Here is a 23,998-nt window from a genome sequence, read left to right as displayed (position 1 = left end):
TGAAAATTTGGTAGAACTCCACAGTGAAGTCGTTGGGGGCCAGGGCTTTTTTTGTTAGGAGTTTTTTGGTTACCTTTTCAATCTCTTCTTTTGTTATGGGTCTATTTAGTTGTTCTACCTCTGTGTTAGTTTAGGTAGGTAGTATGTTTCTAGGAATTCATCTGTTTTTTCTAGATTTTCAAATTTGTTAGAGTACAGTTTTTCATAATAATCTGATTCTTTATGTAATTGTAGAAGTTATAAGTGTGAAAGAGTGGACTAAGGGGGAGGCACTGCTGGACTCAAGTACAGTGGCTGAACCTAAAGTTCCTTAAAGGTTTTGCTATGCTGATACCTCGTGAAGCTCAGAGCAAGGGAATAATCTCCTCTTATTTAAATTTTATCAGAGGCCCAGGAAGGTTAAGCCGAGATGACTTTTGGAGAACCCCACCAAATCAGGTGGACAACTGCAGCCAATCTGTATGGCTGGAACTTAAGTAAGCTCACCCTGAGGACTCTTTTGCCCTAATGAAGGACTAATTGCTAATGACTGTTTTGGACTGGTGACATGATTGGGAGGGGGAGGTTATCCTCTAGATATGAATGAACCATTGGTAGAAAAGCCAGGGGGTGGCCTGCAGTGCAATGGTTGACTTTTATGTGTCCCTTCAAGCCATAGTCTTGTAACTCCCACCCAAGCAATTGGGTGGGACTGTGCAAATAAAGCAAGTGTGGACCACGAAGGTGATCGGTCAGTTTTGCCTTAAGAGAAAGCCAATTACAGAGACAGGATCCCACCACCACCAAGGAAGAAGAGCTAGAAGTGGGCAGAGTACGTCCTTTGGACCTGGGATCCCTGTACTGAGATCCTCCTAGAGCCAGGAGACAGAGAGAGCTGAAACACGGACAGAAGCGGATGCAGAGAAACAGTAGTGGGAGAGACCATCAGGAGGTAGCACGGTGGGCTTCCTGGCCCATTGAGTAAGAAAGGCAGAGGTAATGGGCCAGGGAGAGGCCTGTTTGCAAGCACGGCTGGGAAGAGGGTGTCTTAATGGAAGAACTGCATCCTGAGCATTCTTGAACCTGAATTATAACCTATTACTTCCCTAATAAACCCCCATAATCGTGATTATTGTCTGTGAGTTCTATGTGGCCATTGCAATGAATTATTGAACCAAGCAGAGAAGTAGAGAGTGCCGTGGGAGGGAGGTTGGTGTCAGAATTGGTAAAGATGGCAGAGAGAAGAGGCATGTCCGACCTTTGCCTTATATGAATCAGCTTGGGCTGCTGGTCTTGATTTTCCTTCCCCTTTGTGAAGTTAGCGGAGGTCAGACACCAGTCTCTCGTCGTTTTACACAACTATATCAATAATGTTAAATGTGGATGGATTAAACAATCCAATCGAAAGTCAAAATGTTGTCATTCTGGATAAAAAATATGATCTAAGTAATATGCTGTCTAGAGAAGACACACTTTAGTTTCAAAGATACAAATGAACTGGAAGTAAAAGGACTGAACAAAATATATTATGTAAACAGCAACAAAAGATAGCTGAAGTGAGAATACTAATATAAGAGAGAACAGACTTCAAAACCAAAAACTACAGAAATGAGGGATATTTTATAGTGAAAAAAGGTCAATCCACAAGGAAGATACAACAATTATAAACATACATACACCTGATAACAGAGCACAAAAATATATGAAGCGAAAACTTACAGACAAGAAATACATGGAGCAAAACTGACAGAAATTAAGAGAGAAATACAAAATTCTATAATAATAGCTGGAGACTTCAATACCCCACTTTGATAATGGGTAGAACTAGCAGACAGAAAATCAACAAGAAAATAAGAAACTTGAACAAATACTATAAAGCAACCAGACTTAAAAGACATCTACAGAACACTCTACCAAACAACAACAAAATATATATTCTTCTCATGTGCATATGGAGCATTTTGTTGCATATACCATATGCTAGACCATAAAACACTTAAATGAATTTAAGAGGACAGAAATAATATAAAGTCTGTTCTCTGACTATAATGAAATGGCATTAGGAATCAACAGCAGGGAAAAACTCAGGAAACTCATAAACAATGTGGAAATTAAACAATAAACTCCTAAATAACACACTGGTCAACGATGAAATTAAAAGGAAAATCAGAAAATACTTTCAGATAAATGAAAATGAAGACACAACATACCAATAATTATGCAATGCAGCTAAAGTACTATTTACAGGGAAATTAATAGCTGTAAGCACCTATATTAAAAAAGAAGATCTCAAATCAATAACCTAATGCTCTATTTTAATGTACTGGAAAAAAAAAGAGCAAACTAAACCTAAAGGAAGCAGAAAGAAGGAAAGATTAGAGCAGAAATGAATGAAATATGTAATAGAAAGCAACAGAGAGAAATGAATGAAACCAAAAGCTTTTTCTTTGAAAAGATCACAAAATTGACAAACCCTTAGCCAGGCTGACCAAGGCGGGGAAAGAAGCTCAAATTACTAGAATCTAATAAAAGAAGAGATATCACTACCAACATTACAGAACTAAAAAGGGTTATAAAGGTATACTAGGAACAACTGGAAACCCTGGTGGCGTAGTGGTTAAGTGCTACGGCTGCTAACCAAGAGACCAGCAGTTCGAATCCGCCAGGCGCTCCTTGGAAACTCTATGGGGTAGTTCTACTCTGTCCTATAGGGTCACTATGAGTCAGAATCCACTTGACAGCAGGGGTTTTTTTTTTACTAGGAACAATTGTACACCAACATATTAGGTAACTTAGATGAAACAGTCAAATTCTTAAAAATGACACAAACTACTGAAATCGACTCTAGGAGAAGTAGACAATCTGAATATACCTACAACTGTAGAGATTGAATTAGTAATAAAAAATCTACCCCCCAAAAAAGAAAAAGAAAAAAGGCCAACCCCAAGTGGTTTTACTGAAGAAATACTATTTCTTCACAAACTCTTCCAAAAAACAGAAGAGGAGAAAACACTTCCCAACTCATTTTATAAGGCCAGTATTACCCTGATACAAAAACCTGACAAAGACATCAGAAGAAAACTACAGACCAATAGCTCTTATGAATACAAATCCAAAACTTTCAACAAAACACTACAAATCAAATCCTGCAACATATAAAAAGAATGATATACCACAAACAAGTGGGATTCATCCCAGCAATGGAAGGTTGGCTCAACATCCAAAAATCTATTAATGTGATACATTATATCAATAGAAAAACAAAAAATCACATGATCAAATCAAGAGATGCAGAAAATGCATTTGACAAAATTCAACACACTTTCCTGACAAAAACAACAAAAAGAATTGAACAAACTAGGAATAGAAAGGAATTTTCTTAACTAGATAAAAGGCATCTATGAAAAACCACAGCTAACAATATACTTAATGGTAAAAGACTGGATTCCCCCTAAAATCAGGAACACAACAAGGATGAACACACTTTGACACTTCTATTGAACACTGTACTGGAGGTTCTAGCCAGGGAAATTGGGCAATAAAAAGATAGAAAAGGTACTCAGATTGGTGAAAAAAAAAATGTAAAAAACCATCTATTCGTAAGTGACATGATCTTGTATGTAGAAAATCCTCAGGAACCCACTTTAAAAACTATTAGAATAAATAAGCTCAGCAATGTTGCACAACATAAGATCAATATACAAAAATCATTAGCTTTTCTATACACTTGTAATGAACAATCTAAAAGTGATATTAAGAAAATAATTCCCACCAATGACTGCCCTGACAGGGAACACAACAGACAGCCCCTGATGGAGCAGGAGAAAAGTGTGGTGCAGAACTCAAATTGATGTAAAAAGACCAGACTTAATGGTCTGCCTGAGACTAGAAGAACCCCAGAAGACACGGCCCCCAGACTTTCTGTTAACTCAGAACTAAAACCATTCCCAAAGCCAACTCTTCAGACAAAGATTAGACTGGACTATAAAACATAAAATAATACTTGTGAAAAGTGTGCTTCTTAGTTCAAGTAGATACAGGAGACTAAATGGGCAGCTCCTGTCTGGAAGTGGGATGAGAAGGCAGAAAGGGATAGAAACTGGGTGAATGGACATGGTAAACCTGCAGTGGGAAGAGGTAGTGTGCTGACATTACAAGGATTGCAACTAGGGTCACATAACAATATATGTACAAATTTTTGTATGAGAAATTAACGTGAGCTGTCACCTAAAGCACAATACAAAGCAAAACAATTCCATTTACAATAGCATAAAAAAGAATAATATACACAGAAATAAATTTAAGAAGTATGAAACTGATACCCTGAAAACTACAAAACATTTTTGAAAGAAATTAAAGATCTAAATAAATGGGAAAATATTCCATGTTCGTGGATCAAAAAACATAGTAAGATGGCAATACTCCCCAGATGTTTCCACAGATTCAATGAAATCTCTATCACAATCCCAGCTGACTTCTTTGTAGAAATTAACAAGCTGCTTCTAAAATTCATATGGAATCATAAGGGACCCAGACAACCAAAATAATCAATAGCCAAAATACGAATAAAGTAGGATGACTCACACTTCCTGATTTAAAAACTTATTACAAAGCAACAGTAATCAAGACAGTATGGTAATGATATAAGGATAGATATAAATCTATGGAAGAGAATTGTGTGTGTATAAATAAACCCATATATCTGTGGTCAACTTATTTAAAACAGGAATGCCAAGACCATTCAATGGGGAAAGAACAGTCTTCAACAGATGACGCTGGGACAACTAGATTGTTGTTGTTGTTAGTTGCCATCAAATTGATTCTGATTGATGGCAACTCCACGTATGCAGAGTAGAACTGCTCCATAGGGTTTTCAAGGCTGTGATCTTTTGGAAACAGATCACCAGTCCTGTCTTCCAAGGCAACTCTGATTTCTTGACTGCTGCTTCCATGAGTGTTGATTGTGGATCCAAGCAAAATGAAATCCTTGACAACTTCAATCTTTTCTCCATTTATCATGATGTTGCTTACTGGTCCTGTTGTGAGGATTTTTCTTTTATGTTGAGGTGTAATCCATGCTGAAGGCTGTGGTCTTTGATCTTCATCAGTAAGCGCTTCTAGTCCTTTTCACTTTCAGCAAGCAAGACTGTGTTATCTGCATAAGAAAGGTTGTTAATGAGTCTTTCTCCAATCCTGATGCCCTGTTCTTCATATAGTCCAGCTTCTCAGATTATTTGCTCAGCATACAGATTAAATAGGTATGGTGAAAGGATACAACCCTGACACACACCTTTCCTGACTTTAAACCACGCAGTATCCCCTTGCTCTGTTCAAACGACTGCCTCTTAATCTGTGTACAGGTTCCTCATGAGCACAATTAAGTGTTCTGGAATTCCCATTCTTCACAATGTTATCCATAATTTGTTATGATCCACACGGTCAAATGCCTTTGTACAGTCAATGAAACACGGGTGAACATCTTTCATGGTATTCTCTGCTTTCAGCCAGGATCCATCTGACATCAGCAATGATATCCCTTGTTCCACCATCTTCTTTTGAATCTGGCTTGAATTTCTGGCAAGTCTCTGTCAATGTATTGCTGCAGCCGCTTTTGAATGGTCTTCAGCAAAATTTTACTTGCGTGTGGTATTAATGACATTGTTTGATAATTTCTGCATTTGGCTGGATCACCTTTCTTGAGAATAGGCATAAATATGTATCTCTTCCAGTAGGTTGGCCAGGCAGATGTCTTCCAAATTTCTTGGCATAGATGAGTGACTACTTCCAGCATTGTACCCGTTTGTTGAAACATCTCAGTTTGTATTCTGTCAATTGCTGGAGCCTTGTTTTTTGCCAATGCATTCAGTGCAGCTTGGACTTCTTCCTTCAGTACCATGGGCTCCTGTTCATATGCTGGCTCCTGTTCATATGCTACCTCCTGAAATGACTGAATATTAAACAATTCTTTTTGGTACAGTGACTGTGTACTCCTTCCATCTTTTTTTTTTTTTTTTAATGTATTGTGCTTTAAGTGAAAGTTCACAAATGAAGTCAGTCTCTCACACAAAAACTTATATACACCTTGTTGTGCACCCCTAGCTGCTCTCCTCCTAATGAGACAGCACACCCCACCTATCCACCCTGTATTCCCTGTGTCCATTTGTCTTAGCCTGGGTTCTCTAGAGAAGCAAAACCAGTAATGCATATAAATACATATAAACCAAACCTGTTGCCGTCAAGTCGATTCTGACTCATAGTGACCCTACAGGACAGAATAGAACTGCCCCATAGAGTTTCTAAGGAGCACCTTGTGGATTTGAACTGTTGATCTTTTGGTTAGCAGCTGTACCACTTAACCACTACGTGACCAGGGTTTCCATAAATACATATAGAGAGATTTACATTAAGGAAACAGCTCACATGATTGTAGGGGTTGGAAACGTCCCAAGTCCTTGGATCAGGATAAAGTCGTTTCCCAATTCATGGAGCCGCAGAAGCCAGTGAACCCAAGAAGAGCAGTTTGGAGAGCAGGGATTCCACTCACAGGTTGAGACAGTTGAGGAATCTGCAAGGTCTGCACGGAAGACCGCAAGGTTTCTCCTGAGTCACTTAGTTGCAGGGGCTGGGGAACCCAAGATAGGTAGGTCGGGGAGCAGGACTCTTGCTGACAGGCCATGAAGACCAGTGAATCCCAAGATGGACAGGTAAGCTGCTGGCTCAAGTCCCAAGAACCAGAGGTCAGACAAGAGACAGCTGCTGGATCCAGAACAAGCCAACAACCTTTGCAAGGTGAGCAGGAAGGAAGTCGGTGGCAGAAGGTGGAGAGGTGAAGGCTGAGGGGGTGGTGAGCCGCCACAGGCCCCACCCCCCACCAGTATCACTCAGCAGATTCCATCATGGAGGTGATCACATATCAAATTTCAACAGGAAAGTGATCACATTATACAATTGCCAAAACACTGAGAATCATGACCCAGCCAAGCTGACACAAAATCTTTAACCACCACACCATTCAACCAGCTTCTGCCCTCTGCCTTCTCTTCTCATCTCCAGGCAGGAGTTTCCCACATAGTCTCATGTGTCTACTTGAGCCAAGAAACTCACTCCTCACCAGTATCATTTTCTGCCTTATAGTCCAGTCCAATTCCTGTCTGAAGAATTGGTTTCAGGGACGCTTCCAGTCTTGGGCTAACAGAGAGTCCAGGGACCATGACCTCCAGGGTCCCTCTAGTCTCAGTCAGACTCTAAGTCCGGTCTTTTCACGAGAATGTGAGATCTGCATCCCACTGTTCTCCTGCTCCATCAGGGACTCTCTGTTGTGTTCTCTGTTAGGGCAGTCATTGGTGGTAGCAGGGCACCACCTAGTTCTTCCCGTCTCGGGCTGATGTAGTCTCTGGTTTATCTCACCCTTTCTGTGTCTTGGGCTCATTTTTATGTCTTTGGTGTTCTTCATTCTCCTTTGTTCCAGGTGGGTTGAGATCAATTGATGCATCTTAGATGGCTGCTTGCTGCTTGCTACTGTTTAATACCCCAGATGCCACTCATCAAAGTTGGATGCAGGACGTTTTCTTAATACATTTTGTTACGCCAACTGACCTAAATGTTCCCTGAAACCATCTTCCATCTTTTTTTTGATGCTTCCTGCGTCATTTAGTATTTTTCCCACAGAATCCTTCAGTATTGCAACTCAAGGCTTGAATTTTAACTTCAGTTCTTTCAGCTTGAGAAATGCAGAGTGTTCATCCCTTTAGGTTTTCTATCTCCAGGTCTTTGCACATTTTATTATATACTTTACTTTGTCTTCTCAAGCTGCCCTTTGAAATCTTTTGTTCAGCTCTTTTACTTCTTCCTTTTGCTTTAGCTACTCAATGTTCAAGAGCAAGTTTCAGAGTCTCTTCTGACATCCGTTTTGGTCTTTCCTTTACTTCCTGTCTTTTTAAAGACCTGCTTTCTTCATGTATGATGTCCTTCCACACTTTTCTGGTCTTCGGTCATTAGCGTTCAATGCGTTAAATCTACTCTCGAGATGGTCTCTAAATTCAGGTGGGATATACTCAAGGCTGTACTTTGGCTCCCGTGGATTTACTCTAATTTTCTTCAATTTCAACTTGAACTTGCATATAAGGAATTGATGGTCTATTCCCCAATTGGCCCCTGACCTTGTTCTGGCTGATGATATTGAGGTTTTCCATCATCTTTTCCCACGGATGTAGTCGATTTGATTCTTGTGTATTCTACCTGGTGAGGTCCACTTGTATAGTTGTGGTTTATGTTCGTGAAAAAAGGTATTTGCAATGAAGGGAGTCATTGGTCTTGCAAAATTCTATCATGCGATCTCTGGCATTGTTTCTATCACCAAGGCCATATTTTCCAACTACCAGTCCTTCTTCTTTGTTCCCAACTTTTGCATTCCAATCACCAGTAATTATCAACACATCCTGATTGCATGTTTGATCAATTTCAGACTGCAGAAGTTTGGTAAAAATCTTCAATTTCTTCATCTTTGGCCTTAGTGGTTGGTGCATAAATTTGATTAATAGTCGTATTAACTGGTCGTCTTTGTAGGTGTACGGATATCATATTATCACCGATAATGTTGTATGTCAAGACAGATCTTGAATTAGGACAGAATTAGTGAAGAGGATATCTCTTACTGTTTCACTATTGTTCTATTTTCCCTGGGGTAACTTTTCAAATGCCTCTGACATCTCAGAAGAAATTCATTCTGGGCCTTTTGTTGTTTTTAGGTATTTCAAGTTGATTTTCTATTCATAGCAACTCCATTTGACAGAGTAGAACTGCCCTATAACGTTTTCTAGACAGGTCTTTCTCCCACAGAGCTGCTGAGAGGGTTTAAACTGCCAAGCTTTCAGGTTAGCAGCGGAGGCCTTAACCATTGCACAACCAGGGCTCCTTATTTTAAGCCTAGGTTTTATTCCTATGTTACTTTTTCTTGGCTCTTTAATCCCATCTACCAAGCCAGGGATGTATTAATAAAAATAACTACAGTAGCAACATCTTCCATGTATTCTATATTAATATCTTAACATTGGGTAAAAAATTTCTAAGTGGGTAAAGTAACATAACTAAGCCTATCACTTAAAAACTTTTCCTTTTTTGGGGGAGATTGTAGCATATTTGCAGTTTTCTAAGATTTCCAACTGGCTAACCCTAGTATTCACACTTCTACTGCTCTTTTTTTTTTTTTTTAATGACTTTTCCTGAGTTTTCTCATGTATGAAGGCAGAAAGGAGTATCAATCCATAACATTCAGAAACTGCCATTCTAAAATCCCTTCCTCTGTAGGACTTTCCCAGCCTGTGCCTAAAACAGAGTCCCCAAATGGTATAACAAGTGTGTGCTACAGAGTTACAGCTGTGCCAAGATATTCATCCCCTCAGACCTGTGGACAATTGGGTAGGCCTGCAGTGGCCAAAGTTCTTAAGCCAGCTGTTTTGGGCCTGAAGCAGCTTGGTCTGTTTACCCCCGTGTGGCATAAACATTCTTTTTTTTTAATTTTTTTTATTGTGCTTTAGATGAAAGTATATAGAGCAAATTAGTTTCTCATTAAACAGTTAATACACAAGTTGTTTTGTGACACTGGTTGCCAACTCTGCAATGTGTCAACAACCTCCCCTTTTCCACCCCGGGTTCCCTGTTTCCATTTGTCCAGGTTCTCTGTCCTTCCTGCCTTCTCGTCTTTTGTCCATTTAGTCTCATATACATAATTGAACTAAGAAGCATGTTCCTCACGTGTGTTATTTTTTGTCCTTTAAACCCATTGCTGTCGAGTAGAACTGCCCCATAGGGTTTCCAAGGAGTGGCTGGTGGATTTGAGCTGCCAGGCTTTTTTGGTTAGCAGCCGAGCTCTTAACTACTGTGCAACCAGGGCTCCACAGATCTGTCTAATATTTGGCTGAAAGGCGACCCTCGGGAGTGAGTTTGGTACGGAGTTAAAAGGGTGTCTGAGGGTCTGTACTCTTGGGGTTTCTCCAGTCTTTATGAGACCAGCAAGTATGGTCTGTTTGTTTTTGTGAATCTGAATTTTGTTCTATGTTTTTCACCTACTCTGCCTCGGGCCCTCTATTATGATCCTTGTGAAAGCAGTTGGTGGTGATGGCCAGGCACCATCTAGTTGTGCTGGGCTGGGTTTGGAGGAGGTTGTGGTTGTTGTGGTCCATTAGTCCTTTGGATTAATCTTTCCCTTGTATCTTTGGTTTTCTTCATTATCCTTTGTTTCAGCCGAGATGGGACCAGTATATGTATCTTAGATGGCTGCTCACAAGCTTTTAAGAACCCGGATGTTTCTCACCACAGTCAGGTATAACATTTTCTTTATAAACTATGTTATGCCAACTGAGCTAAATGTCTCCTGAGGCCATGGTCCCCAACCCTCAGCCCAGTAAATCAGTCCTTCAGGGAGTTGGGATGTGTCTGTGAAGCATCTAAAACTTTGTCTTGATCAAGTTGTGCTCACTTCCGCAGTATTGTGTACTGTCTTACCCTTCATAGACATTACCATTATCTACTGTCTAGTTAGTGTTTTTCCCTCCCCACTTCTCCCCTCCCTTGTAACCATTAAAGATGATTTCTTTCTGTATGTAAACCTTTTCAAAAGTTTTTATAATAGTGGTCTCATACAGTATTTGTCCTTTCGTGATTGACTTATTTCACTCAGCACAATGCCCTCCAGATTTATCCATGTTGTGAGATGTTTCAACAATTCATCATGTTCTTTATCATTGCATAGTATTCCATTGTTTGTATGTACCATAGTTTGTTTACCCATTCCTCTGTTGACAGGCACTGTCACGGATTGTGTCCCCCCCCAAAATATGTGTATCAATTTGGCTGGGCCATGGTTCCCAGTATTGTGTGACTGTTCATCATTTTGTCATCTGATTTGAATTTTCTATACGTTGTAAATCCTATCACTATGATGCTAATTAGATGGAATTAGTGGCAGTTATGTCAATGAAGTAGTACTCAATCTACAATTGTGTCTTAAGCCCATCTTTTGAGATAAAAGACAGGAGTGACTAGAGAGGCAGCAGGGGAAAGAAGAGTCAGGAGAATAGCATGTCCTTTGGACTCATGGTCCCTGCATTGAGAAGCTCCTCGACCAGGGAAGATTGATGACGAGGATCTTCCCCCAGAGCTGACAGAGAGAGAAAGCCTTCCGCTGGAGCTGGCACCCTAAATTGGGACTTCTAGCCTACTAGACTGTGGGAGAATAAATGTCTGTTTTTTAAAGCCATTCACTTATGATATTTCTGTGATAGCAGCACTAGATGACTAAGACAGGCACTTATGTTGTTTCCATATTTTTGCTATTACGAATAATGCTGCAATGAACATAGCTGTGCGTATGTCTATTCATGTGATGACTCTTATTTCTCTAGGATATATTCCTAGGAGTGGGATTGCTAGGTCGCATGGTACTTCATTTTCTAGCTTTCTAAGGAAGCACCATACCATTTTCCAAAATGGTTGTACCATTTCGCATTCCCACCAGCAATACCTACAGAGTTCCAATCTCCCCACAGCCTTGCCATCATTAGTTATTTTCTCTTTTTTTGATTACTGCCAGCATTGCTGAGGTGAGATGCTATCTCATTGTAGTTTTGATCTGCATTTCCCTAAGGCTAATGATCTCAAGCATTTCCTCATGTGACTGTTAGGCATCTGAATGTCTTCTTTGGTAAAGTGTCTGCTCATATCCTTTGCCCACTCTTTTAATTAGATTATTTGTCTTTTTGTTGTAGAGGTGTTGGATTTTCCTACAGATTTGAGAGATTAGACCTTTGTCGAGTATGTCAGAGCCCAAAATTTTTTTCCCAGTCTGTAGATTCTCTTTTTACTTTTTTGGTGAAGTCTTTTGATGAGCATAAGTGTTTAATTTTTAGAAGATGCCAGTTACCTAGCTTACCTTCTGGTGTTTATATATTGTTAGTTATGGTTTGTATCCTATTTATGCCATATATTAGGGCCCCTAGCGTTGACTCTATTTTTTCTTTCATGGTCTTCACAGTTTTTGGTTTTATATTTAGGTCTTTGATCCACATTGAGTTAGTTTTAGTGTATGGAATGAGGTATGGGTCCTGTTTCATTATTTACAGATGGACATACAGTTTTGTCAGCACCGTTTGGTAAAAAGACTGCCTTTTCTCCATTTAGTGAACTTCTGGCCTTTGCCAAATATCAGGTGGTTGTAGGTAGATGGATTTACATCTGAGTTCTCAATTCTGTTCCATTGGTCAACGGGTTTGTTGTTCTACCAGTACCAGGCTGTTTTGACTACCATAGCTATATAGGTGGGCTCTGAGGTCAGGTACTGCAAGGCCTCCTACTTTGTTCTTCAATAGTGCTTTACTTACTCAGGAGCTCTTGCCTTTCAATATACGTTAATGATTAGTTTTTCCATCTCGTTAAAGAATGCTGTTGGTATTTGGGTTGGGATTGCACTGCATTTATAGACTGCTCTGGGTGGAATTGACATTTTCACAATGTTAAGTCTTCCTATCCATGAGTATGGTATGTTTTTTTCCATTTACATAGGTCTCCTTTGGTTTCTTCCAACAGTGTTTTGTAGTTTTTTTTGTGTATGTCTTTTATGTTTCTGGTTACATTTATTTTTAAGTATTTTATTTTTTTAGGGGCTATTATAAACGGTATTGCTTTCCTGATTTCTTTTTCATAGTTCTCTTCATTGGTGTATAGGAATCCAACTGACTTTTGTATGTTGATCTTGTATCCTGCTACTCTGCTGAATCTATTAGTTCCAGCAGTTTCTTTGCGGAGTTTTTAGGGTATCCTTTGTATAGTATCACATCATCCGCAAATAGGGATAGTTTTACTTCTTCCTTTCCAGTTTGGATGCCCTTTATTTCTTTTTCTTGCCTTACTGCTCTAGCTAGGACTTCCAGCACAATGTTAAATAAGAGTGCTATTAAAGGGCATCCTTATCTTGTACCTGTTCTCGGGGAATGTTTTCAGCCTCTCTCCATTGAGAACGATGTTGGCTGTTGGTTTTGTATAGAAGCCCTTTGTTATGTTGAGGAATTTCATTTTCCTTCTAATCCTATTTTAATTGAGGTTTATCAGGAATCAGTGTTGGACTTCATTAAATGCCTTTTCTGCATCGATTGAGATGATCATGTGATTCTTTTATTTATGTGGTGGATTATGTTGATTGGTTTTCTAAGGTTAAACTATCCTTGTATACCTAGCATGAATCCTAATTGGTCATAATATATTCATTTTTTATATGATACTGAATTCTATTGGCTAGAATTCTGTTGAGAATTCTAGCCAATAGAATTCAGTATCATATAAAAAATGATGGTACGAGAGATATTGGTCAGTGATTTTCTTCTTTTGTGGTTTCTTTGCCAGTCTTTGGTGTCATGATTATGCTGGCTTCATAGAACAAATTCGGAAGCATGCCTTCCTTTTCTATGTTCTGAAATAGTTTAAGTAGTACTGGTGTGAGCTCTTCTCAGAATATTTGGTAGAATTCTCCAGCAAAGCCACTGGGCCAGGGCCATTTTTTGTTGGGATTTAAAAAAAATTATTATTACCTTTAGATCTCTTTCTTTCTTGTTATGGATCTATTTAGATTTTCTACCTCGATTTGTGTTAGTTTAGGTAGGTAGTATGTTTCTAGACATTTGTCCATTTCCTCTAGGTTTTCAAATTTGTTGGAGTACACTTTTTCATAGTATTCTGTTGTGATCCTTTTTATTTCAGTTGGGTCTGTTGTAATGTCCCCCATTTCATTTCTTATTTTGGTTATTTGTTTCCACTCCTGTGTTTCCTTTGTCAATTTGGCCAATAGTTTGACAATTTGGATGATCCTTTCAAAGAACCCACTTGGTTTTGTTGACCCTTTGTACCGTTTTTCTATTATATTGATTTCTGCTCTAATCTTTATTGGTGGCTGTGGGCTTCTTTTGCTGTTCCCTATTTGTTCAAATTGTAGGGCTAACATTTTGATTTTGGCCTCCTGTTCTTTTTTGATGTGTGTGTTTACTGATATAAGTTGACCTCTGAACACTGCCTTTGCCATGTAATAATAGTTTTGGTATGATGTATTTTCATTCTCATTTGATTCTAGGAATTTTTTTATTCCTCTTTGATTTCTTCTATTACCCAGTTGTTTTTAAGCAAGGTGTTATTCAGTTTCCCATGTATTTGATTTTTTTCCCATGTTCTTTCTGTTATTGATTTCTACTTTTATGGCATTGTGGTCAGAGAGAATGTTTTGTATGATTTCGACGTTTTGGATTTTAACGAGGGTTGCTTTGTGGCCTAAAACGTAGTCTATTCTGGAGAATGTTCTGTGTGCATTGAAAAAGAATGTATACTTTGCTACTGTTGGGTAGAGTGCTTTATATATATGTCTATGAGGTCAAGTCTTTTATGGTTAATTTGTCTTAAAGTCTCTTTTATCTGAGATGAGCATTGCCACTTCTGCCCTTTTTTGGTTACAGTTTGCTTGATACATTTTTTTTCCATCCTTGTAGACAGCATATTGATGGGTCATGCTTTTTTAATCCATTCTACTACTCTCTGTCTCTTTGCAGGTGTATTTAAGCCATTTACATTCAGTGTGATTATCAATAGGTATGAGTTTATTGCTGTCATATTGTTGTGCTTTTTTCACTGGTGGTGATGTTTTCTTTGTTCCTCTTACTTGCCTGTGCTGAGTTCTTTTTGTTTGTGGATTTTCTTTTATTTTATACATTTTGTGTTTACTGAGACTTTATGTTTTTTTTTTTTTTAATTCTGATGAGTAGGTCTGTTAGTTTTCTTTGTGGTTTCCTTGAAATTTACCCTTATCTTCCTAAGTTTGACTCGGTCTTTTATTATTTGATTTAACCTTCACTTCCTCTCCATTTGAAAGTTCCATACCTACACCGTTTATTCCCCCTTTCATTGTTTTGACATTGTCATTTATAGATTGCCTAGTTTCCCAGTTTTAAGTCTTTTAGCTTTGTTTTATTATTGAGAGTTCTTTACCTAGGTTGGTATATGGTTGATTCTGTCCTGTTTTTGTCTTTGTCCTGTAAACTCTGGTTGTTGTCTGATGTTGTTGGTTCTCCAACCAAAGGACTGCCTTTAATATTTATAGTAAGTTTGGTTTGGTTTTTATGAATTCCATTAATTTCTGTTTATCTGGAAATATCCTAACTTCACCATTGTATTAGAGAGAGAGTTTTTCAGGGTATATTATTCTTGGTTGGCAGTTTTTTTCTTTCAAAATTTTATATATGTCATCCAATTGCCTTCTGCCTGCATAGTTTCTGCCAAGTAATCAGAGCTTGGAGCCCTTGTGGTGCAGTGGTTAAGGGTTTGGCTGAGAAACAAAAGGCTGGCAGTGCAAATCCATCAGTTGCTTCTTGCAAATCCTAAATGGATTTTTTTTTTTAAATCAGAGCTTAGTCTTATTGTTTCCTCTTTGTATGTGACTTTTCGTTTTCCTCGAGATGCTCTCAGGATTCTTTGTCTTTGGTTTTCACAAGTGTGATTATGTTTTGGTGACTTTCTTTTGGGGTCTATCCTGTATGGGTTTGTTGGGCTTCTTGGGTGGTCAGCTTTTCATCTTTCATATTAGGGAAGTTTTCAGTCATCAAATCTTCAGTGATCCCCTCTGCATTTTCTATTTTCTCCCCCTGTTCTGGAACTCCGATCGTGCGCAAATTTTTGCCCTTGATTGTATCCCACATAGTTCTTAGGTTTTCTTTATCCTTTTCTTTGTTTTTTACTCAAAGTGGCATCCATGGATTTGTCTTCAATTTCATTGATTCTGTCCTCCATTGTTTCAAATTTGTTCCTAAAATCTTCCACTGTGTTGTCCATTTCTGAAATTTTCTGTTCAGCTTTTGGATTTCTAATTGCTGTATTTGCATGATTTCTAACTCCTTATTTATTTTGACATTTTGTTCTTGTATTATTTGCTGAATTCTTCTATTGCTTTGTCTGTGTTTTCCTCAGTTTTGAATGGTTTTGTCTGTCTTTTACATGATTTTGTGTGTGTTTTCCTTGATTTCCTTCCTAATCTCTTGAAGAGTTCTGAACATTAGACCTTTGAATTCCCTATCAGGTAGTTCCAGTGCCTTTTCTTCTCCCAGAAGGTCATCTGGTGCTTTAGTTTCATCACTTACTGAAGCCATCTTATTGTTTTTTTACTTTTTTTTTATGTTTTGATACTGTCTGCTGTCTCAAGACATGCAGGTATTATTTATTGATTTATTTTAGGTCTGTTTTTTTTTTTGTCCTGCTCTGTTGTTTTGTTTGGTTATGTCTGGGTGGGCAGGCTGAGCATGCTTTATTACTTGTTTATCTGTGGGCACAACAGTTCTCATCACCTTGTTTGGGTGTGTAGGGCCAACCACTCAGCTATGGTGCAGCAGGGTAGACCCAGCAGTGAGGGAAGAAGTAGAGATGGGTATTTGTGGCATGAACTCGGCCAGGGTGGGGGCTGGAGTGGGGCCCATGGTGGGTCAGGCCAGAGCAGTGGACAGGGGTCTGGGGTCTGGGCCAGTCCCTGCCCTGAGGTTGCAGAGTGCAGTGTGGAGGGGGCTGAGCCACCAATGAGTGATCTGGGGTCCAAGCTGATACCCCTTGGAGACCCAGAGTGCAGTGCAATGGGGGCCAAGCAGGAGGGGAGGGGCTTGGGGTTCCAGCCAGTTGTCCCTTGGTGCTGCAGAGTTCGGTGCAGCAGTGGCTGAGCGGGGGGGGGGGGGGCGAGGGTTCTGGGGGTCCATGCTTGTCCCCAGTGGGGCCACAGAACATGGCACATCACTGCCCTGGAGTCCATGCTAGTCCCCTTCAGGTCACAGAGTGCAGTGCAGCGGGGGACAAGCCAGCGGGTAGGGGATCTAGGGTCCAGCTGGCAGGGCAGAGGAGACTGGAGGGCGAAAGCAGGGGCAGACGGGGGCTAGATGGAGGAGAATAGGGTGGGTTGGTACTGTGGTTCCCGGCAGTTGAGGCTGCCAGGATGGGGTGGTTTTTCCCGCTTTCACCGGAGGAATGGGGGTTGTAGAAGCATGCTCCTGTGGTTACCAGGTGAAAGAGTCTGGGTTCCCCATTGAGTTGCAGCCAGCAAACATGGTCTTACTTAGCCGTAAGTAAGTCCTCACCGTATCTCTCTCTTCTATTGGGAATTCTGTGGAGATGGCTTTCTGGATGAGGGGTTGTTGGCTTTATTCCAAGATGGCCATGCTAAGTCATGGAGCTTGGCTGGGAATCCTCACTCTGTATCTCTACTCCTTTGCCATTTTCTGTCAGTTTCTTCTCCTCAGTAGCTTCTAATCTAATACTTTATCCCTTCATTTAAGGTTCAGGGTTGGAGGAATTATGTCTGCATCTGTTTTACTTGTTTTTTGGGGGTCTTTGTTTCAGCGGGATGGCTTAGTATGTCTGACTAGTCCGCATTTTGGCTCTGCCCCCACACATCATTTTCTATTTGCTATATTATGGGAAAAGCTTTGGACAACGCTATCCTTAAAAATAGGTGATGCTAAGATGGGGATTGTGAACTGAAACCCACCCTCATCTCTAATTCTCCACCTACAGAAGAAGAGAAAACAGAATCTAATCAGGAGGTTGCTAACCCATGCACTCCAACCCACTGCCGTCGAGTCAATTCCAACTCATAGTGACCCTATAACCCAGAACACTATATTAAAATACACCACAGAATATTTGCTTGCTCTGGTTTTTAAAAAATGATAAAAGCAAAACTTGGCAACCAAACCTTCAGCTTATCTCTAAGTTTCATACTGTTGAAGATTTGGGGGCTCTGTACAGCCTTATCCAGTTGTCTAGTAATGTAATGCCTACTCAGTTTTTAAGGATGGTACTGAGCCCATGTGGGAAAGACAAGAAAAATGAACAAGGAGGATGATGGCTAATTAACTGAACAAACATCAGACACAAGAGACCTCAATCGCTCTTGACAAGAGGTGCTGCTTTCCCATATTGGAGGATCTTTTGATGACCACAGTGATGATGTATGTGGAGCAACATGTGTGTAATGTTAGAGCTAAAGGTGACAAGATAGCAATATGGACTACTGAATGTGAAAACAATATAGGGAGGGCATAAAAGGAAAATTTAGGACTTCTTGCAAAGATAGTGATTGGTCATGAGTCCCATGCAGACACAGCTACCAAAAGCTGCTCCACCATTAAAAATAGGTTTTTTGCTTAAGAAGACACCTTCTCAGTATTCTCAATATGAGACTTTGTCAAGCAAGTGAGATTTCGGAGCTGAACCAGACGCCTCTTCAAAAGCAGAGTGGACTGACTACGTGTAAATTTGATTTTCTTCCAAATGTTGCTGAGATATAACAGAAGTCTCATTCATCTTTTCTTGTACTTCTGTGTTCTTATTTTTTATTATTATTTTGGCTACAGTATATACTATCCCGGTCAAAGAATTATAGTACGTATCATCCCTAGAATCCATAAATGTGTTCCTGGCCCATCTGTAATGGCTTAGTAGAATTACCATTACAAATGCATTTACCCATAGTCATGGATAGAATTGTATCCCCCCAAAATATCTGTCAACTTGGCTAGGTCATGATTCCCTTGTATGACTGTATGATCATCTACCATTTCATCTTCTGATGTGATTTCCCTTTGTGTTGTAAATCCTATCACTATGATGTAATAAAATGGATTCCCAGTGGATTAGTGGCAATTACATTGATGAGGTATACAAGATTAGATAGTGTCTTAAGCCAATCTCTTTTGACATATAAAAGAGAGAAGCAAGCACAAAGACATGGGGACTTCATACCACCAAGAAAGCAGTGCTGGGAGTAGAGCACGTCCTCTGGACCTGAGGTTCCTGTGCTGAGATGCTTCCAGACCAAGGGAAGACTAATGACAAGGACCTTCCTCCAGAGCTGACAGAGAGAGAAAGCCTCCCCCTAGAGCCAGTGCCCTGAATTCAGACTTCTAGCCTACTGGACTGTGAGAGAATAAACTTCTCTTTGCTAAAGCCATCCACTTGTATTTCTGTTATAGCAGCATGAGATGATTAAGACTCCCATCTACAATATTAAAAACGACAAAAATTTGCGTTTGGATACCTTACAGAAAAAAAAAATTGTTTATGTACCATGGTATACAGGAGCATATTTTACTGATTTGAAAGAGTATGATGCATACAGTTTTCTACCAATTTTCTTTGTTTCTTTTTACAGTATTATCTCTGCTGTACTTTTGCTGATATCAGATAGATTTTGTTTTCCTACTTGATAACATTAGTGATTCTCATTTCAGTTTTTCATTTTGTTTTGCTTTTGTTTTTTCCCTCATATAACACTGGTGAAAAATCCAGGAATATGACACAAAGGTGGAGTATTTTTTGGTATTTTTTTTGTAACTAAAAGTTTTGCTACAATTTATGCATTTCATTGAAACCAGTGGTCTATGTTTATGTGACCTCCTAAACATAATTGTGGATTTAAAAAAATGTAACATTATAATTATATTCCTAACTAGAATTAGTATGTCTGTTTTTTTTTTTTTTTTTGTATCTTTATACTATATTTTAACAGTTTGTATTACTTAGGTTATTTTGATTTGGTTAAAAAAGGCTTAAGTAGAAAAGTGGTCCCGCTCATATTAAAACAGTGAACAAAACTGTAAATATTAAAATGTGTACAGTAAGTTGTCTTTTAAACAACTAGGTTTTTCTATCACTAAAGAAGGAATTTGTACCTCTTATTGCAAGGCAGTCTCTGTTGCGTCTTGTAGTGTCTTCCACATGAACAGCATAAGTTTGGAGCACTAGTTTGATTATTATGTTTATTAAAATTTTTAATAAATTCAATAGATAGCATCTTATATGTGGATTTTAAAAATGAGTGATAAGAAGGGCTTCTGCCTCTGCAAGAAGCCCATATCCCGTCTCTCTTCTTCCTTTGGTCTGGCTCCTCTCTTTCGGTAACTTTCTGATGCTTCTTGTTTATCCCACTGGGGCTCTAAATCTTAGCCTGTCTTTCCTCGTCCTCTCTCTTTTTCCTTTACTAGCATAATATTTTCAATTAATTATTACACCTTTACTGTCTCCTGCTTCTTCAGGTGATACTAATATCCATGTTATAGATGTCAAAATTTATCTTGCTGCTACATACTCATTGCCTAGTCAGTCTCCTTTCTAGGAGCAAGAACTGTCAGAGTTTATGAGCTCTGTTCAGTCACTGAGACCTGAAACCCACTGCTCAGGAGAGATTCGTTCCATTGCAGTAAACAGTTCAAATGACTTTTAGATTGTAGAAACTTTATTTATAATGCCATCTCATATTTTTTCCCCATCTTTCTCTCCCTTAAGAAGTATTTAATCTGAACATCTGAGCACAGCCTAGTATAAGGTCAAAGTATTTCACTTCAGTTAGACTGGTGATGAAAGAACTGTTACGTGAAAGCTAATGCTTCATCTCTAATCCTCTCTAATTGCCCAGCCCTCTCAACCTCTGGCTACAAATTCATGACAACCAAATTCAACACCACCATCACTCCCCATGGCCTCAATCCTTTTATCATTTTTAGTCAGAGACTCCCAGTTTGCACAACTCCATGGCTACCACTCACCACATTCTATCCAGGTGGTACAGTTGTTAAAGTTTTCACCTGCTAACCAAAAGGTCAGCAGTTTGAACTCATCAGCTACTCGACGGGAAAAAGACTTGGCAGTCTGCTTCTGTGAAGATAACAGCCTTGGAAACCGTATAAGGCAGTTCTACTCTGTCCTACAGGGTCACTATGAGTTAGAATCGACTAGACAGCAATGGCTTTGGTTTGGTTTATGCTAAATTTTTCTCTGTCCTTACTAAAAATCTCAAACTCTCTCTCTTCAACATCTAGATCAGAGGTCAGCAAACTACTGTCCACAGGCTAAATCCAGTAAAAAACAAAAAAAAAACTAAACCCAGTGCCATCAATCCAGTAGGCTGTGGGTTTTTGTAAATAAAGTTTTATTGGAACACAGCCATGTCAATTTACTTACATTTTGCCTATGGTTGATTTCATGTTACAACAGCAGTTGAGTAGCTGCAACAGACACTATATGGCCCCAAAGCCTAAAATATTTATTGTCTGGCCCTAGACAGAAAAAGTTTGCCAACCTCTGAATCTAGATTAGAATTTACTGAAGACATTTTTTTTTTTTTTTTTAAAGACCAAAGGCTGCAACCAGCATTTACTCTAGACCATATAACGTTTTTTTAAAGGTTGAATTAGTGGTAAACATTTAAAAATCTGATTTCATAAATCAACCTTCTACCTTCTCTCGAAAAATTAGAAAATCTAGCTACACAGGGCCCATATTCCTGCACAGCATCAGATGGAGAGAGCTGTGTAGTAGCTGCCCTCTTAAGGCAGATGGGGCACAGTTATCCAATTTGCCATAGTCCCCTAGCCCACTTCACTCATTTCCACAATTTTCCTGACTTCTGTAAGCAGGAGTTTTTGCAAACCCTCAAGCCATGAAATTTCCCATTTTCCTTCTCTTTACTCATAAATATCGATAACCCACCACCCAGTTTTTCAGTATCAAAAGAAGTGTCTTCCTTCTTTCTAAGGTAACTGATGCCTTCTTGTTCATTTACGGTAATGTAGTGGCTGCTCTTCATAGGTTACTACCCCTATCTATGGAACATGCCAATGAATCCCACGAACTCTATCCAAACTGGCTTAATTATTGTGCCATGAAAAGTTTTACACTCTTCTCTATGCACTTTTATTTATAGCATTCAAGCAGTATAAAATGTCTTTAACTTTTTTGCCTTTCTCTTTTTCCAAATTTCCTCTGTGAAGGCTTCGCTGGTCACTCCATCCAAAATTGATTTTTTCCTGGTCTACACTCCTATAGCACTTACTGTCTGTACAATTTTTAGTAATCACTCTACTGTGGCATTATGTATTAAGTACTACAGAGCTTTAAAGTCTCATATTATCTATCTTAATTATTGTGTTTACCTTTTATCTCCCTTACTAGACTGTAAATTCCTAGAAGGTAAGAACATGTCCAAAACTTTGCACTATCTCTGTAGACTCTATTTAATCCCATCCATTCCTACCATCTAAAAGACACAGCTTTATTTAGAAATCGGAAAGTCCCTGAAGTTATTTAATAAAAGTTACTTAATAGATGCAAGGAGTTGCTTCTAGTATTAGTTGTTCTTTTTTGTTCCCCCCCCTTTTTTCTTTCCCCTTTCCCTCCTTTCTTCCTTCTTTCTTAAGAAACCTCAAAGTGCTAGAAGGAAATCATCAACCAACACAGCTCTGCCATTAGTCTCCTTGAGAGTCTAGAAAGTCATTCTTGTGACAAGAATACTAGAGTGCATGTGTGGTGCAATGGATTACTTTCGTGTGGCCTTGTTTGTCATGGTCTTGTAACTCCCACCCAAGTGACTTGATGGGACAGTGCAAATAGGGCAATTGTCGCCCACTAAGAGGATTGGTCAGTTTTTTGCCATCCTGCTGGGATTGAAATGAACCATCCCAGAGGTGGGAAGGAGAATATCCTACCACCACCAGGAGAACTGCCAGGAGCAGAGAGCGCATACTTTGGACCTGGGATCCCTGCACTGAGAAGCTTCTGGACTCAGGAGACCAAGCGTTGTAGCACTGAAGACAGAAGGAAGTGGCGGCAGAGCAACAGCAGCAGGAGAGACAGGCAGGAGAGAGCAGCAACTGAGACCAGCAGGAGATGGTACAGTTGGCTTCCTGGCCCATGGAGTGAGAAAGCTGAGTGCCTTTGGGCTGAGGTTTACTGGCAGAATGGGGTACGTCTGAGCACTCATCAGCAGAGCTAAAAGAGTTTTGTAACACTTGCATGTATAGGGCAGAAGCTTGCAGAGTGGCTCAGAAGAGGCTGTCCTCATGGAAGAACTGTATCCTGAGTGTTCCTGAGCCTGAATTGTAACCTGTTATTTCCCTAATAAACCCCATAATCATGAGTATAATCTGTGAGTTCTGTGTGGCCACTGCAGTGAATTATCAAACCCAGCAGAGCCATAGGAGGGGCAACTGGTGTCACAATTGGTCAAAGTGGCAGAGGGAAGAGGCATGTTTGACCTCTGCCTCATAGGAACAGCCTTGGGCTGTTGATCTTGATTTTCCTTCCCCCTAGTGAAGTTAGAAGAGGTCAGATGCTGCCCCCGCGCCAATTTTACAGTTGGTGTCAGAAGTGGGATTCTTTGCAATGGCTCTAGACTGATGAAAACCTCGGACTTTGTAAGAGAAAGAACAAAGGGTATTAGGAAGTGAAACTTTGATTCTTAGGTAGTTACTCTGGTTGCTGTTACCTGCAATGGCTGAAAAGCCACATATCGAGTGGCTAGGGGCAAAAGCCAGACCAGATAAGCAGGATGACTGATGGGACCAGGGTTTTCCGGTTCCATCCAGCCAGAGGCCCAAGCCAATGAATGGGAAGATAGTTAAGCAGTGGAGAAGAGAAGATGAAACTGGAATGTTTTAAAAAAGGGTTATGTGTTTATCTGAATGTACTATGGATATTGAATGTTTATCCTACCTAGTGTTGTAAAGCAGAGCTGAATGTATGACAGAAATGATTATTGGGTATTACAAATTACAGAGAGTGTGTAACTCTGCCTTCAACCAATACTTGATTGGATATGCTAAAACGGGAACTAGAATTTACCTGAAGAAATACAGACTGTTTGAATGCAGTAGCCCTGTGTATGCCTGAGCCCCACGGGAACCCTTCAGAGTCAGCAAACTTGCATTTTAAAAGACATGCAGAACCACCTAGAATTGCTGAGAGAACAGGAGATTTGCATTTGAAGGAAGGACTTGCAGGGGAAAAAAGTGACTTTTTTGTTTTTTGAATTTTGAGCAAGTGATTGGATGCATCGAGACAGGAAAAGTGCCCAGTGGAAGGAACCCCCTTCCAGGACTGGAAGTGAAAGGGGGCCAGCAAGTAGACAGGTCGGTATGCTCACCTGAGGTGACCAACTGTATCCACTCATGAGTGG

General features: G+C 39.7%; 1 protein-coding gene and 1 pseudogene across 6 annotated transcripts in view; one reads left to right on the top strand and one right to left on the bottom strand.

The window, feature by feature from the left end:
• Positions 1-23,998, bottom strand: part of CEP70 (centrosomal protein 70) — a 138,313-nt gene that overhangs the window by 62,135 nt on the left and 52,180 nt on the right. The gene's annotated exons all lie outside the window — the stretch shown is intronic.
• LOC104846839 (eukaryotic translation initiation factor 4E-like) lies at positions 17,649-18,680 on the top strand (annotated as a pseudogene).

Source organism: Loxodonta africana, chromosome 26 (genome assembly GCF_030014295.1).
Source record: "Loxodonta africana isolate mLoxAfr1 chromosome 26, mLoxAfr1.hap2, whole genome shotgun sequence".
Taxonomy (NCBI): domain Eukaryota; kingdom Metazoa; phylum Chordata; class Mammalia; order Proboscidea; family Elephantidae; genus Loxodonta; species Loxodonta africana.
The sequence above is the reverse complement of the archived record's forward strand: the minus strand, read 5'-3'. Positions and strand labels throughout refer to the sequence as shown.